Source organism: Hordeum vulgare, chromosome 4H (assembly GCF_904849725.1).
Source record: "Hordeum vulgare subsp. vulgare chromosome 4H, MorexV3_pseudomolecules_assembly, whole genome shotgun sequence".
NCBI lineage: Eukaryota > Viridiplantae > Streptophyta > Magnoliopsida > Poales > Poaceae > Hordeum > Hordeum vulgare.
The window spans coordinates 356,511,875-356,529,792 of record NC_058521.1 but is presented as its reverse complement, the minus strand read 5'-3'; positions in this window follow the sequence as shown (position 1 = coordinate 356,529,792).

Genomic DNA, 17,918 nt, shown 5'->3' with positions numbered 1-17,918 from the left:
CTATGTAGACATGCCCCGAGGTACTCCTCGGTCAATATCCAATAACGGGACCTGGATGCCCATATTGGATCCTACATATTCTCCGAAGATCTTATCGGTTGAACCTCAGTGTCAAGGACTCATATAATCCCGTATGTCATTCCCTTTGTCCATCTGTATGTTACTTGCCCGAGATTCGATCGTCGGTATCCGCATACCTATTTCAATCTCGTTACCGGCAAGTCTCTTTACTCATTCCGTAATACAAGATCTCGTGACTTATACTTAGTCATATTGCTTGCAAGGCTTGTGTGTGATGTTGTATTACCGAGTGGGCCCCGAGATACCTCTCCGTCACACGGAGTGACAAATCCTAGTCTTGATCCATACTAACTCAACGGACACCTTCGGAGATACCTGTAGAGCACCTTTATAGTCACCCAGTTACGTCGTGACGTTTGATGCACACAAGGTATTCCTTCGGTGTCAGTGAGTTATATGATCTCATGGTCATAGGAACAAATACTTGACACGCAGAAAACAATAGCAATAAAACGACACAATCAATATACCACATTCATAGTTTGGGTCTAGTCCATCACTTGATTTTCCTAATGATGTGATCCAGTTATCGAGCAACAACACTTTGCACATAGTCAGAAAACCTTGACTATCCTTCATCAACAGGCTAGCCAACTAGAGGCTTGCTAGGGACATTGTTTTATCTATTTATCCACACATGTATTTATGTTTTCGTTCAATACAATTATAGCATGGATAATAAACGATTATCTTTAAACAGGAAATATAATAATAACTATTTATCATTGCCTCTAGGGCATATTTCCAACAGTCTCCCACTTGCACTAGAGTCAATAATCTAGTCCTCACATCGCCATGCGATTTACATTGTAACAAATCGAACACCCATACAGTTCTAGTGTTGATCATGTTTTGCCCGTGGAAGAGGTTTAGTCAGCGGGTCTGCTACATTCAGATCCGTGTGCACTTTGCAAATATTCACGTACTCTCCTTCGATGTAGTCGCGGATGAGGTTGAAGCGTCGTTTGATGTGTCTGGTCTTCTTGTGAAACCTTGGTTCCTTTGCTAAGGCAATGGCACCAGTGTTGTCACATAACAGAGTTAATGGATCTAGTGCGCTTGGCACAACTCCAAGATCTGTCATGAACTGCTTCATCCAGACAACCTCTTTGCTGCCTCCGAGGCAGCCATGTACTCCGCTTCACATGTAGAATCTGCTATGACGCTCTGTTTGGAACTGCACCAGCTTACTTCACCCCCATTAAGAATAAATACGTATCCGGTTTGCGACTTAGAGTCATCCGGATCGGTGTCAAAACTTGCGTCGACGTAACCCTTTACGACAAGCTCTTTGTCACCTCCATAAACGAGAAACATTTCCTTAGTCCTTTTTAGGTACTTTAGAATATTCTTGACCGTCGTCCAGTGATCCACTCCTGGATTACTCTTAAACCTAGCTGACTGTAACGACCAAGATACGGTCCTTTCCGATCTGGGGATCGAGGCCCCGAATTGGAAAGGAGCGCATCTAAGCGTCTCGCAAACAGGTAACACAGCACATACATAATAATAATAATAATAAATAGACAATCAGGGGTTCAATTGCCTTCTCATAAATATATCAGAGTACATCATGCATACAATCAAAGTAGTTCCGCTACGGACTACAAAACAAGAGAAAATGGCTATGCTACCCTGCCTGCTGGCCCACGATCACGACCACGCCTCATTCTTCTAGATAGTTCACGTACAGGCGGTCGGTCTCCTCATCGTACTGCCACGCCAGCTGCGTGCCGTCGGGATCACCTGTCTCTGGGGTACCTGAACCTGTTGGTATTGTGGAGGAATCCGTGAGCCACGGGGACTCAACAATCTAAGACCTTGGTGCCAGAACTAGTCAAGTTATTAGGTTGGATAGGGTAGAGTGTTTAAGTTGCAGTCTCCTAAGCTTGATATGGTGGCTAACTTACGTAGAACATTTATGAAGGTGGACTATACTATCGGTCGAGAATACTTGATCACTAAGTGATCCTGAACACCTACCTACGTCAATCATAACCCCACCGTGTTCCCGATCGAAGAGAGATCTTCGAGGGGACAGTCACGGTTACGCACACAGTTGGCAATTTTATTAGCTTATGTTTAAGTTATCTATTACCGGATGTTAACAAAATATTCCAAGTTGCCACATAACCGCGGGCACGGCTTTCCGAAAGATTAAACCCTGCAGGGGTGCTCCAACTAGTCCATCACAAACGTGCACAGGCCGCAAAGTAATCCTCTATCACGAATCTCGTGATCTCCTCAGATTCCTTAGAGGAAAACCTCAACTCTGGGGAGAACCAAAGCTTCACCGGGATTCCTATACGCAAGATATATCGCTAAGGTAAGACAAGACTAGCAAGACCTCCCGACGTGTCGACGACCCTGATAAGAGCCGCGTATCTCAGTCTCACGACACGCCGGATGAGTCACACTACAGGTATACCAAACCTCAGGTTGCCCTGTGGTGGCCCCATAGTCTGCCCATTTTGGACCAACACTCATGAGGAGCACTGGCTCGGGTTGTTGATTAAATTCCTCGGGGTATCTATTCCCTATGCAGATTATTATTAAGTGATTAGCAAATTAACACCAATGTTGGGTCCTGCCGGACAAGTCTTAACACTACGCGATTTATCGAGGGGGTCCCCATAACAACCCCGATCGTGTTAGGAGCGATCAATATGGAATCAAACACCGGTAGCCGGTAACTATGGCGGCAATAACGGAACAAAGCACCCGGCAAAAGGCTAGGCCTTCCGTTATTTACCAAGTCTATAGGTGCATTAATTAAATAACAGAATTTAAGATAATGATATCAAGCTCATGTTATCACATGAGACAAAGCACCTGCATCTAGCAACGCTAACATTAGTAGCTGAGCAAAGCCTACTTAGCCATTCAAGTTTGCTAGGAAGGGGTAAGTGTTTGGTTTCATGGCATATCAAGAGGCAAATATTTCAGTGGTAGGCAGCGAGCATATGACAAGGAAACGTAATCTAGCATAACAAGTCTAGAGATGGAATCAAGGTCATATCATCTTGCGTGTGATATCCTCAGCTTGGAATGGTTCTTGATCGTCGTGCACGTATTATCCTGACTCCACGTATTCGTTCTCCGATCCCGGTGCTACCCAACATAAGAATAACATCCAATGAACAACAACACCTCAAGATGCAACAATCACATGATGCATGAGATGAATATGAGCATGCATCACTATTTCTATCACTAGCACAAGCATAAGGAGTAAATACATGTTCCTGGACAGAACTGCATGCTAACCTATTTTGACATGCATGAGAATGACATTATCATATGCGTCTCGTGAAAACGATGCAAAACCATATAAAGAACATTACAATCGGAGCTACGGATCAACGGGAATCAACGAAACAAGATATGAAGCCCTACGTGACAAAATCATCCCCACACACTCAAATGGCACAAATCTGGTATTCCCAGGTTGCCAAGACATAAAATAAACCATCATGGATGGGTTGGAGCAAAGAAGAACACCACAACATCAACTAAGCACTCACAAACATCAAAATGACAGAACTACACAATCTGTCATAAACTGCATCATAGCACTTTGTGAGCTACATGCAAAGCACCTATAGCCACCCAAACACGACAAATAATATATGTGGATGTATCTAGTCAAGAATACTACAAGCACAAGCAATAATCACACAAAAAGGAATTAAACACAGGAAGTTACAAGGCTGTAAACTTGCCCAAAAACATCAGTTTTCACGGACTTGGTGAAAATTCCAGATTCTCACTTTCTGTCTATGCTCTCAAGCATTTTGAAAGCAGCCAAAACTATATCTACAGGACTCCAAATGACATGAAATTTTACAGGGAGCTAGACAAACATATCAGGTCCAACTTTCAAGTTGAAAGCTAAGGCTAGATCATAACACATTGACCTGCACAACCTCATCAACATGAGAAGAAAATATAAACAGATTCTCAGACTAGATTTTCACTAATCTGGAATTTCAGTCACGTGTCTACTTTGAGTGGGCATAACTTGCACCTATGAAATCCTAATCATGATATGAAACCAACAAGAGGTAGAGGGGGCCACCCTCTACTACCACAACCAATAAACAATCACAAAGACCCTCCACAACTCATGGAATCAAGCTCTAAACATAGAAGAAAATGAAAATATGTCATCTCCAAAAAATGTTCCAATGGCAAAACTGAGTTCACCAATGGATTCCTTGGGAGATTCTACCCCAAAACATATAAAATATGCATACACTTGTTTGGAGCAAGTGGCCACAAACTAGGAAGGAAAAAACAACATAGATTCTTAAGTAGAGAATAGTGCAACATCACATGTGCAAAATTCACTAGAACACTATCTTCACTAGAACTTGCATGACCACAACACCAATGTTGACATGAGGGTTTTGACCCCATGTGTGTGTGCCATGGACATCACCATTCCAATCATATCTACAAGGCAACACACCCACACAAGAAACATGCACCACCCACATATGGACATATGAAGGTGCACCTTGTTCTAGTAGGTGGGGATTACACACACACAAGCACATGCTCACAATCCATGGTGCACATGAAATATGTTCATGTGTGTGTGTGCTTCACACACACCACTCCACATCCACACAAGTATATGCACACTAAGTCACATAAGCACAATTTATGTCTATCCACACACACAAACATTCCAAGGGCACATGAGCCCTAGTCCATGAGTTTGAGATGCACACCACTCATGCACCACAATCACCTCATGTAGGTGTGCCAACACACACACCATCAACATAGGCACACATACAACCATTACACCTAGTGCAAACACCCACACATTCCTTACATACACATCTACATATAACCTACACTTGCAGCAACAAGGACACAACAAAACAAAAGGAAAACTGTCATATCATCTACTGATCTCACATGCACTGCAATAATTGTTGCTAGCAGCAAAATTTCACAGCAAGGAATACAAAAATAACATAGGGAAAGAAAAAATAACAGGCCTGGGGGGGTTCGAACCCAGGCCTCTCTGCAACCTAACTCTGTTGTTGCCACCCTGCTACTGACTTTGCTTCGACAGAGAAGAAGCAAATGGCAAGAAACCTCAACTCTGCTAGCTTCTGTCGAACAGGAAAGGAAAAACAGGGGGGAAAAGGGGGTGTACCAAGGGACTCGAACCCTGCACCTGTTGGTTGCAATCACGGAGACACACCATTGCGCTGTGCTACGGCTACTTACAAAGAGGAGGGGGTATCTCTGAAGAGCAACCCTTCTGCTACGAATCACACGCCGGCGACCGAACCAGAGGAGGACGGCGGCGACTACCACGGCTACCTACGATCACTACACACTACCGGGGCGAAGCAGGATCCACAGGGGATCCATTCCCGCCTCGAAAAGAACTTGCCGTTGCATCTAGCAACGGGCACAACCATCAACTCTACTGCGCTGCTTGCTGCCATTGCCCCCGAGCAGAGCACCTCGGTGACGAGCTCGAGCTACACCTCGCTAGAGAGGGAAGAGAAGGGACGACGGCTGCTCACCGAGGGGGAAGGAGAGGAGAGGACGACGACGTAGTGGAAGAAGAAGAAGCGGTGTTGTTCTGCTGCAGGAAGAAGCCGCCGGAGCCGAGGAAGGAGGTGCACGTCGGGGACGTCGAGGAAGAAGTTCCGGTTCCGGCTCCGCGCACAAATGGAACCCCTCCTGGGTCCTCTTGCTTGCGCAGCTACGGGGAGGCGACGAGGTCGACGCTACGCCGGCGTCGAGCACGACTGGGAGCTGCTCATGGCGTTGGGGACGAGAGGGACTCCCTGGCGGCGCTGGAGGGAGAAGACGAGGGAGAGGAGGAACCCTAGCCGCCTGGGGGAGGGAGAGGAGAGCTTATATCGCCCTAGGGGGAACGATGGAGCCGCAAGATCAAGGGAGGAGTGATCGGGAGGCTGAGGCTCGATCGTACAAGGTGACATCGTCGCGGGGAAGAAGAGGGACGACGCTGGGGTGCTATAGTGAAGGTTTTTTTCTAGGCCTGGGAGGAGTTGGGTTGTTGTGCTGCAAGTGAGAGAGGGAGGAGAAAAACCTGAGGCCCTCTCTAATTTAAATACAACAACACTTGCAACTAAAATCCTAGGAAAAACTAAGGGCATAAAATTAGAGATAAACTACCCCTGGGCATAAGGGAATTATGCCCCAAATAAATAAAAGACCAAAAGGACTATTTGGGCAGCTAAAAATAATTGCCAATCAGATTTAAATAAATCTGAAATAAAGGAAAACCTCAAGCAAAAGAGGTTTTAAAAACCCCTCTCCTACATGCCCACACTCCAACTAAAATGCACTAAAGGTGTAACATTTTTAAAACAGCATAGGAGCAAATAGGTTTTGAACTTGGGAATAAAAGAGAGAAAAGGTTTGAAACTAACAAGGGGGTTTGAAAAATAATGCAAAGCACCACACTCACTACTTCACACCACATCATCACATGTGGATCATCACATGTAATCACAAGATCACACCCAACACAAGACCACAAACACCACATGGAATCATATGACCATATTGCAACAACAAGAACACATGGCATGAAACATTATGATATGCATGCATGCAAGGGAGACAAAAAAAAGAGACACATGGAATCATACATGCAAAGGGGCTCTCTCATATCAATGCCAAGGTGGTCCCACATGGAAGGTTACAAAAAGGGAAAGCTTTACACTTGGGGCACTACAAACTCTCCCACACTACGAAAAATATCTTGCCCCGAGATCTATGACTGAAAGAAATCGGGAAATTCAGAACGGAGGTGGTCCTCGCGTTCCCACGTAGCCTCTTTATCGGAATGGTGTGACCACTGCACTTTGAGAAATTTGACAGACTTGTTACGGGTCTTGCGCTCAGTCGCCTCGAGAACCGCAACTGGATGCTCACGATAAGAAAGGTCAGGCTGAAGGTCGATGTCTTGAAGATGAACAATGTGCTCGGGGGTCTTGAAGCACCTCTGAAGCTGAGAAACATGGAACACATCATGGACATTTGCAAAGGTGGACGGAAGCTCGAGCTGGTACGCAAGGTCGCCTCTCTTGCCAACCACTCTGAACGGACCAACGAAACGAGGCGCAAGCTTGCCTTTGATGCCAAAGCGCTGCATACCTATCATAGGCGACACCTTGAGATAGACGAAGTCATCAAGCTCATAAGACATGTCACAGTGCTTGCTATCATAATAGCTCTTCTGACGGGATTGAGCTGCTCTGAGGTTGTCGCGAATGATCCGACACATCTCCTCAGCTTCTTCTATCAAATCATTCCCAAGGATCTGACGCTCGCCGGTCTCGGACCAGTTGAGCAGAGTATGACACTTCCTGCCATGGAGAATTTCAAATGGAGCCTTGCCAGAACTAGCTTGATAACTGTTGTTATACGAGAACTCCGCGAAAGGCAGACAATCTTCCCACTTCATGCCAAAAGAGATAACAGAGGCTCTCAGCATATCCTCAAGAACTTGATTCACTCTCTCTACTTGACCACTAGTCTGAGGATGGAACGCTGTGCTGAAGCGGATCTTCGTGCCCATAGCAGACTGAAAGGAGTCCCAGAACATGGAAGTGAAGATACTTCCGCGATCTGAAGAGATCATCATAGGCACACCGTGCAAAGAGACAATCCTGGAGGTGTACAACTCTGCCAGCTGAGCTGCTGAAATGGACTCCTTGACTGGAAGAAAATGAGCCACTTTACTCAACTTGTCGATGACGAGGAAGATGGCATCATTACCCTTCTTGGACTTCGGAAACCCGGTGACGAAATCCATCTCAATGTGATCGAACTTCCACTCGGGAATCGGCAAAGGCTGCAAAAGGCCTGCTGGGCGTTGATGTTCTGCTTTCACCCTTCAACATACATCACATTCATTTACGAACTAAGCAATCTCACGCTTCATATGAGTCCACCAGAAGGTCTGCTTCAAGTCGTGGTACATTTTGGAGCTTCCAGGATGAATAGAGAGCAGAGAGTTATGAGCTTCCTCCATGATTACCTTCCTGAGATCACCTTTCGGGACGACAAGGCGATCCTCGAAGAACAACATGTCTCTGGCATCAAGAGTGAAGCACTTATACTTGGGGAGACTCTTTCCCATGCCAATCTTGACCTTCTTCACCATAGCGTCAAGAAGCTGTGCTGCTTGGACCTGATCTTCTAAGGTAGGAGAGATTTGAAGGTTTGCAAGAAATCCCTGAGGTACTAGCTGAAGGTTGAGCTTCCTGAAAGACTCACAAAGACCAGGCTGGAGAGGTTGCAGAATCAGACTGTTGCAATATGCCTTCCTGCTCAAAGCATCCGCCACGACATTAGCTTTGCCTGGCGTGTACTCAACACTCGGATTAAAATCCTGGAGCATTTCCACCCAACGTGTTTGCCTAAGATTCAAGTTAGGCTGAGTGAAGATGTACTTGAGACTCTTGTGATCGGTGAATACTTCAACCTTACGTTCCAACAAGAGGTGTCTCCAAGTCATCAGAGCGTGTACACAACTGCTAGCTCAAGATCATGCACAGGATAGTTCTTCTCTGCTGGCTTCAACTGCCTGGAGGTATAAGCAACGACCTTCTTATCTTGCATCAGGACTGCACCAAGACCCTAGAGAGAAGCGTCGCAGAAGACCTGGTAAGGCTTGGAATCATCCGGAGGGACCAAGACTGGAGTGGATGTAAGCTTCTCGTTGAGTGTATCGAAGGCCAGTTGACACTCTGGAGACCAAGCATACTTAACACCCTTCTGAAGAAGACTTGAGAGCGGCTTGGCGATCTTGGAGAAGTTCTCAACGAACCTTCTGCAATATCCAGCAAGCCCGAGAAAGCTTTGAAGCTGCTTCACATTCTGCGGAGGCTCCCATTCAACAATGGCCTGAACTTTGGACGGATCAACTTTAATGCCCTCGGCAGAGATAATGTGCCCGAGATAAACCACTTCTTTCAGCCAGAACTCGCACTTGGAAAACTTGGCATACAACTTGTACTCTCTCAGTTTATCAAGCACCAACCTGATATGTTCTTCATGTTCTTCCTCAGTTTCAGAAAAGACCAGAATGTCATCGAGATAGAGCAAGACAAAGTCATTCTTGAACGGAGAGAATATATAGTTCATCAGTCGACAGAATGTCGGAGGAGCATTTGCCAGACCAAAAGACATGACCGTATACTCATACGAGCCAAAACTAGTCCTGAAGGCAGTCTTTGGAATGTCTTCCTCACGAATGCGAATTTGATGATAGCCCATCCTGAGATCAAGCTTGGAGAAGACCTTAGCACCTTTCAACTGTTCGGACAACTCAATAATGTTCGGAAGTGGATATTTGTTCCTGATTGTCTTCTTATTCAATGGACGGTAATCGACACACAGCCGGTCCGTGCCATCCTTCTTCTTGACAAACAGAATACCACACCCCATGGAAACGAGCTCGGTCTGATCAAACCCAAATGCTCCTGCTCATCGAGTTGCCTCTTAAGTTCCTTCAATTCTTCTGGACCCATCTTGTACGACCGTTTGCACACTGGCTCTGTGCCTAGCTCAAGCTCAATCACAAACTCAAGTTCTCTGTGTGGAGGCATGCCTGGCAGCTCTTCAGGAAACACATCTTCATACTCGCAGACCACTGGGACTTGCGAAATAGGATTGATCTCACCCTTTTAATTCAAAGAGAACAGACGAATTGTATCATCGCGCGCCGCGAATATAATCACGTCCTCCGAAGAGTGGGTAAGATTCACTTCTTTGGCTTCACAATCAATTGACGCCTTGTTCATGGCCAGCCAATCCATACCAAGAATCAAGTCGATGTCGGAATTGCCTAAGACATACAGAGAGGCCAGAAAAGAATAACTTCCTATCTTGACAGAAGCATCCAGAACAACCCAACGAGAACTCATAAGCATACTCGGAGAAACAATGTCCAAAGACCTAGCCAATTCTTGAAGATGGAAATCATGCTTTGCCGCAAAAGGATATGACAAGAAAGAATGCGATGCACCAGAATCGAATAACACTTTAGCAGGAATATCATTGACGAGGAGGTTACCCATGATCACATCTGATGAGTTTTCTGCCTCAGCTGCATTCACCATGTTGACTCGAGCTGATCTGGGGTTGAACTTGACTAGAGCGTTGCTTGGAGGTTTGCCTAGAGGAGGAGCCGACAGTCGGAGTTGAGAAGTACACTTGTTGGCATAGTGACCCTTGTGCCCACACTTGTGATAAGTGACATCTGCTGGCTGCCGGTACTGAGTCTGAGGAGGCCCTTGCTTCTGATGATGGTATCTCTGCTGGAAGACAGGGTTGGGTGGGTGGGAAGAACCACAACCACCTGAGTGCTTGAGCTGCTGCGAGTGCCGAGGGGGAGGAGGAGAAACCCAAAACTTATGTTGCTTCTGAACCACCTGAGTCGAGGAAGAGCTGGAATCTCTGAAGCGCTTCTTAGAATTCTCCACCCTGGGCAAGGCTGCCTCTGCTCTGAGAGCTAGGTTGTAGAACTTCTCGAACTCCTCAGGATTGTGCAAGGCAAGAGCTAACTCAAATCTTCTTTCAAGCCACCTCTGAACTGATAAATCTTGTTCTTCTGGTCAGGGATATCCTGCAGCGTGTAACGGGCCAGCTCGTGGAACTCAACGTTGTACTTGTACACGGAATTGCCTCCCTGCTTCAAACGCCTGAACTTCTCACGCATCTCCTCCACAAAGCTGGAAGGAATGTAGTGGGACCTGAAGTCGCGACAGAACTCATCCCAAGAAATCACCCTGGCGCCTCTCGAGTCCTTCAGCTGCTGCCACCATATAGAAGCCCGCCCCTTCAATTGGAACGTTGCAAACTTGACATAATCCTCCAGACGCACATTGCTACACTCGAAATGTTTGTTCATATCACGGATCCAGTCCTCTGCATCAAATGGCTGGTCGCAAGAAGTGAACGTCTTTGGCTGGTTCGACAGGAACTGACTCATACTCGCAAACTGATTGCCACCATGCTGGAAATTGCCTTGCTGCCGATTGGCTCTCTCTTGCAGCAACTGTAGCAGCATCTGGGTATTTGCATTAGTAGCAGCCATCACCGCTTGCCAGGCCTCTACAGGAGGAGGCGGCGGCGGAGGAGGGTTCTTCGGAGGAGGAGGCGGAGGTGGCATATCCTCACGCCCTGGGTTCTAACGAGTCGGTGGAGCCATCCTGAAGACGGACAACATATTAGCCCACACAATAAATTGAAGATATTGCTGAATCAAAAGACAGGAATATTTGAACAGGAATAAGCAATTGCACTCGAACAAAATAGTAAGAATGCTTCCTCAAAGTGACGGATGACAAAATTCCGATTAAGACCACTGCAAACGAGTATGAGCTAGAACTGCTCGGAACAAACTTATGATCGAGATTTCATCCGATATCTTCGTGGATAAGATCGCACGGGCTCACATTTACAGTAGCCATCCTGTGCAAGGTAGTGCACACGACATATGAAGTATCCCTGAGTCGTAGCGAGCTACAAGGACTCTTTAAGACACAACGAGAACCGCTGTAAGACGACCGTCAACAAACGTACCCACTGAACATCGAATCCCAACCTCAATCATGCATCTGTAGGAAGATAGTCCTATAAGATACTACTTGATATCCCACCTATGAATTCCCGAAATAACTGGTCATGCAATCTGGTACACGGATACAAGGAGTAATAACACACAACTCCTATACTAACCCGTCACCTGTATCACATCCTCAACACACAACCAGCATCTCAGACCTTCATCTACAACAGACACTCGTGATCACAACGATACTAAGTATGGCAGTACTCCCGAACAATCTGCACCAGTACTGGGACATCGGGGTTATCTCACCACTACCAGTATTGAAGCAATTACGAACATCCTTCGTTCTTAGATACTCAGAAATCTGAATGATGGCGATGTGCGCAAGAATCCCGTGGAGCTCAACTCCCCGGAAGAAACTCAAAGCAGACAGGAGGCACCAAGACAGGATTCCGTCACATTGAAATCATATAGATTTCACAAATACCCGCGTGATCCTAAAAAAATTTGAGCGAGAAAAGGAGTAGAATTAAGGACTTCCTAAGACGGGAACCTCACCAGAGCATGGAAGAGGAGAAAAAAGAATCCTACTCTCCGATATAACTAAGACTCAAAACATTTTCTAGACTCGACTCGGCCAAGTACGATCACACAAAGGCTCCTATGGTCGTAAGGCTCTGATTACCAACTTGTCACGACCAATATGCGGTCCTTTCTAATCTGGGGATCGAGGCCCCGAATTGGAAAGGAGCGCATCTAAGCGTCTCGCAAACAGGTAACACAACACATACATAATAATAATAAATAGACAATCAGGGGTTCAATTGCCTTCTCATAAATATATCAGTGTACATCACGCATACAATCAAAGTAGTTCCGCTACGGACTACAAAACAAGAGAAAATGGATATGCTACCCTGCCTGCTGGCCCACGATCACGACCACGCCTCATTCTTCTGGATAGTTCACGTACAGGCGATCGGTCTCCTCATCGTACTGCCACGCCAGCTGCGTGCCGTCGGGATCACCTGTCTCTGGGGTACCTGAACCTGTTGGTATTGTGGAGGAATCCGTGAGCCACGGGGACTCAACAATCTAAGACCTTGGTGCCAGAACTAGTCAAGTTATTAGGTTGGATAGGGTAGAGTGTTTAAGTTGCAGTCTCCTAAGCTTGATATGGTGGCTAACTTACGTAGAACACTTATGAAGGTGGACTATACTACGGTCGAGAATACTTGATCACTAAGTGATCCTGAACACCTACCTACGTCAATCATAACCCCACCGTGTTCCCGATCGAAGAGAGATCTTCGAGGGGATAGTCACGGTTACGCACACAGTTGGCAATTTTATTAGCTTATGTTTAAGTTATCTATTACCGGATGTTAACAAAATATTCCAAGTTGCCACATAACCGCGGGCACGACTTTCCGGAAGATTAAACCCTGCAGGGGTGCTCCAACTAGTCCATCACAAACGTACACATGCCACAAAGTAATCCTCTATCACGAATCTCGTGATCTTGTCGGATTCCTTAGAGGAAAACCTCAACTCTGGGAGAACCAAAGCTTCACCGGGGTTCCTATACGCAAGATATATCGCTAAGGTAAGACAAGACTAGCAGGACCTCCCGACGTGTCGACGACCCAGATAAGAGCCGCGTATCTCAGTCTCAGGACACGCCGGATGAGTCACACTACACGTATACCAAACCTTAGGGTGCCCTGTGGTGGCCCCATAGTCTGCCCAGTTTGGACCAAAACTCATGAGGAGCACTGGCCCGGGTTGTTTGGAGCACTATCTTCAGTCACGTGCCTACTTTGAGTGGGCATAACTTGCACCTATGGAATCCTAATCATGAGATGAAACCAACAAGAGGTAGAGGGGGTCACCCTCTACTACCACAACCAAGAAACAATCACAAAGACCCTCCACAACTCATGGAACCAAGCTCTAAACATAGAATAAAATGAAAATATGTCATCTCCAGAAACTGTTCCAATGGCAAAATTGAGTTCACCAATGGATTCCTTGGGATATTCTACCCCAAAAACATATAAAATATGCATACACTTGTTTGGAGCAAGTGGCCACAAACTAGGATGGGAAAACAACATAGATTCTTAAGTAGAGAATAGTGCAACATCACATGTGCAAAATTCACTAGAACACTATCTTCACTAGCACTTGCATGACCACAACACCAATGTTGACATGAGGGTTTTGACCCCATGTGTGTGTGCCATGGCCATCACCATTCCCAATCATATCTACAAGGCAACACACCCACACAAGAAACATGCACCACCCACATATGGACATATGAAGGTGCACCTTGTTCTACTAGGTGGGGATTCCACACACACAAGCACATGCTCACAATCCATGGTGCACATGAAATATGTTCATGTGTGTGTGTGCTTCACACAAACCACTCCACATCCACACAGGTATATGCACACTAAGTCACATCAGCACAATTTATGCCTATCCACACACACAAACATTCCAAGGGCACATGAGCCTTAGTCCATGAGTTTGAGATGACACCACTCATGCACCACGATCACCTCATGTAGGTGTGCCAACACACACACCATCTACATATGTACACATACAACCACTACACCTAGTGCAAACACCCACACATTCCTTACATACACATCTACATATAACCTACACTTGCAGCAACAAGGACACAACAAAACAAAAGGAAAACTAGCATATCATCTACTGATATCACATGCACTGCAATAATTGTTGCTAGCAGCAAAATTTCACAGCAAGGAACAAAAAATAACACAGGGAAAGAAAAGAAAACAAGCCTGGGGGGGTCGAACCCAGGCCCTCTCTGCAACCTAACTCTGTTGTTGCCACCCTGCTACTGACTTTGCTTCGACAAAGAAGAAGAAAATAGCAAGAAACCTCAACTCTGCTAGCTTCTGTCGAACAGGAAAGGAAAGAACAGGGGAAAAAAGGGGATGCACCAAGGGGACTCGAACCCTGCACCTGCTGGTTGCGATCACAGAGACACACCACTGCGCTGTGCTACGGCTACTGATAGAGAGGAGGAGGTATCTCTGAGGAGCAACCCTTCTGCTACGAATCACATGCCAGCGACCGAACCAGAGGAGGACAGAGGCGACTGCCACGGCTACCTATGATCACTACACACTACTGGGGCGAAGCAGGATCCACAGGGGATCCATTCCCGCCTCGAAAAGAACCCGCCGTTGCATCTAGCAACGGGCACAACCATCAACTATACTACGCTGCTTGCTGCCATTGCCCCCGAGCAGAGCACCTCGACGACGAGCTCGAGCTACTTCTCGCTAGAGAGGGAAGAGAAGGGACGGCGGCTGCTCACTGAGGGGGAGGAGAGGAGAGGACGACGGCGTCGTGGAAGAAGAAGAAGCGGCGTTGTTCTGCTGCAGGAAGAAGCCGCCGGAGCCGAGGATGGAGGTGCACGTCGGGGACGTCGAGGAAGAAGTCCCGGCTCCGACTCCGTGCAAAAATGGAACCCCTCCTAGGTCCTCTTGCTTGCGCAGCTACGGGGAGGCGACGAGGTCGACGCTACGCCGGCGTCGAGTTCGACCCGGAGCTGCTCATGGCGTTGGGACGACGAGGGACTCCCTGGCGGCGCTGGAGGGAGAAGACGAGGGAGAGGAGGAACCCTAGCCGCCTGGGGGAGGGAGAGGAGAGCTTATATCACCCTAGGGGGAAGCGCTGGAGCCGCAAGATCGAGGGAGGAGTGATCTAGAGGCTCAGGCTCGATCGTACAAGGTGACGTCGTCGCGGGGAAGAAGAGGGACGACGCTGGGCTGCTGCAGCGAAGGGTTTTTTTGGGCCTGGGAGGAGTTGGGCTGCTGTGCTGCCAGTGAGAGAGGGAGGAGAAAAACCTGAGGCCCTCCCTAATTTAAATACAACAACACTTGCAACTAATCCTAGGAAAAACTAAGGGCATAAAATTAGAGATAAAATACCCCTGGGCATAAGGGAATTATGCCCGAAATAAATAAAATACCAAAATGACTATTTGGGCAGCTAAAAATAATTGCCAAACAGATTTAAATAAATCTGAAATAAAGGAAAACCTCAAGCAAAAGAGGTTTTAAAAACCCCTCTCCTACATGCCCACACTCGAACTAAAATGCACTAAAGGTGTAACATTTTTAAAACATCATAGGAGCAAATAGGTTTTGAACTTGGGAATAAAAGAGAGAAAAGGTTTGAAACTAACAAGGGGGTTTGAAAAATAATGCCAAGCACCACACTCCACTACTTCACACCACATCATCACATGTGGATCATCACATGTAATCACAAGATCACACCCAACACAAGACCACAAACACCACATGGAATCATATGACCACATTGCAACAACAAGAACACATGGCATGAAACATTATGATATGCATGCATGCAAGGGAGACAAAAAATAAGAGACACATGGAATCATACATGCAAAGGGGCTCTCTCATATCAATGCCAAGGTGGTCCCACATGGAAGGTTACAAAAAGGGAAAGCTTTACACTTGGGGCACTACACTGACATTTGGTCTAGTGCACAACATTGCATACATGATAGAACCTACGGCTGAAGCGTAGGGGATGGAAATCATTTGTTCGCTATCTTCCGCAGTTGCTGGGCACTGAGTCTTACTCAATTTTATACCTTGTAGTACTGGCAAAAACCCTTTCTTGGACTGATCCATTTTGAACTTCTTCAAAACTTTATCAAGGTATGTGCTTTGTGAAAGTCCTATCAGGCGTTTTGATCTATCCCTATAGATCTTAATGCCTAGAATGTAAGCAACTTCACCTAGGTCCTTCATAGAGAAACTTTTATTCAAGTAATCCTTTAGGCTCTCCAAAAGCTCCACATTGTTTCCAATCAGCAATATGTCATCCACATATAATATTAGAAACGCCACACAACTCCCACTCACTTTCTTGTAAATACAAGATTCTCCAACCACTTGTATAAACCCAAATGCTTTGATCACCTCATCAAAGCGCTTATTCCAACTCCGAGATGCTTGTACCAGCCCATAAATGGATCGCTGGAGCTTGCATACTTTGTTAGCATTCTTTGGATCGACAAAACCTTCGGGTTGCATCATATACAACTCTTCCTTAAGAAAACCGTTAAGGAACGCCGTTTTGACATCCATCTGCCAGATTTCATAATCGTAAAAGGCAACTATTGCTAACATGATTCAGACGGACTTAAGCATCGCTATCGGTGAGAAAGTCTCATCGTAGTCAACTCCTTGAACTTGTGAAAAACCCTTTGCCACAAGTCAAGCTTTATAAACGGTCACATTACCGTCTGTGTCCGTCTTCTTATTATAGATCCATTTGTTCTGAATTGCCTTGCGGCCCTCAGGTAGTACTTCCAAAGTCCACACTTTGTTCTCGTACATGGATCCTATCTCGGACTTCATGGCCTCCAACCATTTGTTGGAATCCGGGCCCACCATTTCTTCTTCATAATTCGCACGTTCATTGTTGTCCAACAACATAATCGTTAAGACAGGATTACTGTACCACTCAGGAGCAATACGTGATTTTGTTGACCTGCGAGGTCCGATAGCAACTTGATCTGAAGTTTCATGATCATCATCATCAACTTGCTCCTCAACCGGCACCGCAACAACATGGGTTTCCCCTTGCCCCGCGCCACCATCTAGAGGGATTAGAGGTTCGACAACCTCATCAAGTTCTATATTCCTCTCACTCAATTCTTTCGAGAGAAACTCCTTCTCAAGAAAAGCTCCATTTTTAGCAACAAACACTTTGCCCTCGGATTTGAGATAGAAGGTATACCCAACTGTGTCTTTTGGGTAACCTATGAAGACGCACTTTTTGGCTTTGGGTTCCAGCTTTTCAGGCTGAAGCTTTTGACATAAGCATCACATCCTCAAACTTTAAGAAACGACAATTTTGGTCTTTTGCCATACCACAGTTCGTCTGGTGTCGTCTCAACGGATTTTGATGGTGCCCTATTTAAAGTGGATGCAGCTGTCTCTAATGCATAACCCCAAGACGATAACGACAAATCGGTAAGAGACATCATAGATCGCACCATCTCTAATAAAGTACGATTACGACGTTCGGACACACCATTACGCTGTGGTGTTCCAGGCAGTGTCAACTGTGAAACAATTCCACATTGTCTTAAGTGAGCACCAAACTCGAAACTCAGATATTCACCCCACGATCAGACTGTAGGAACTTGATCTTCTTG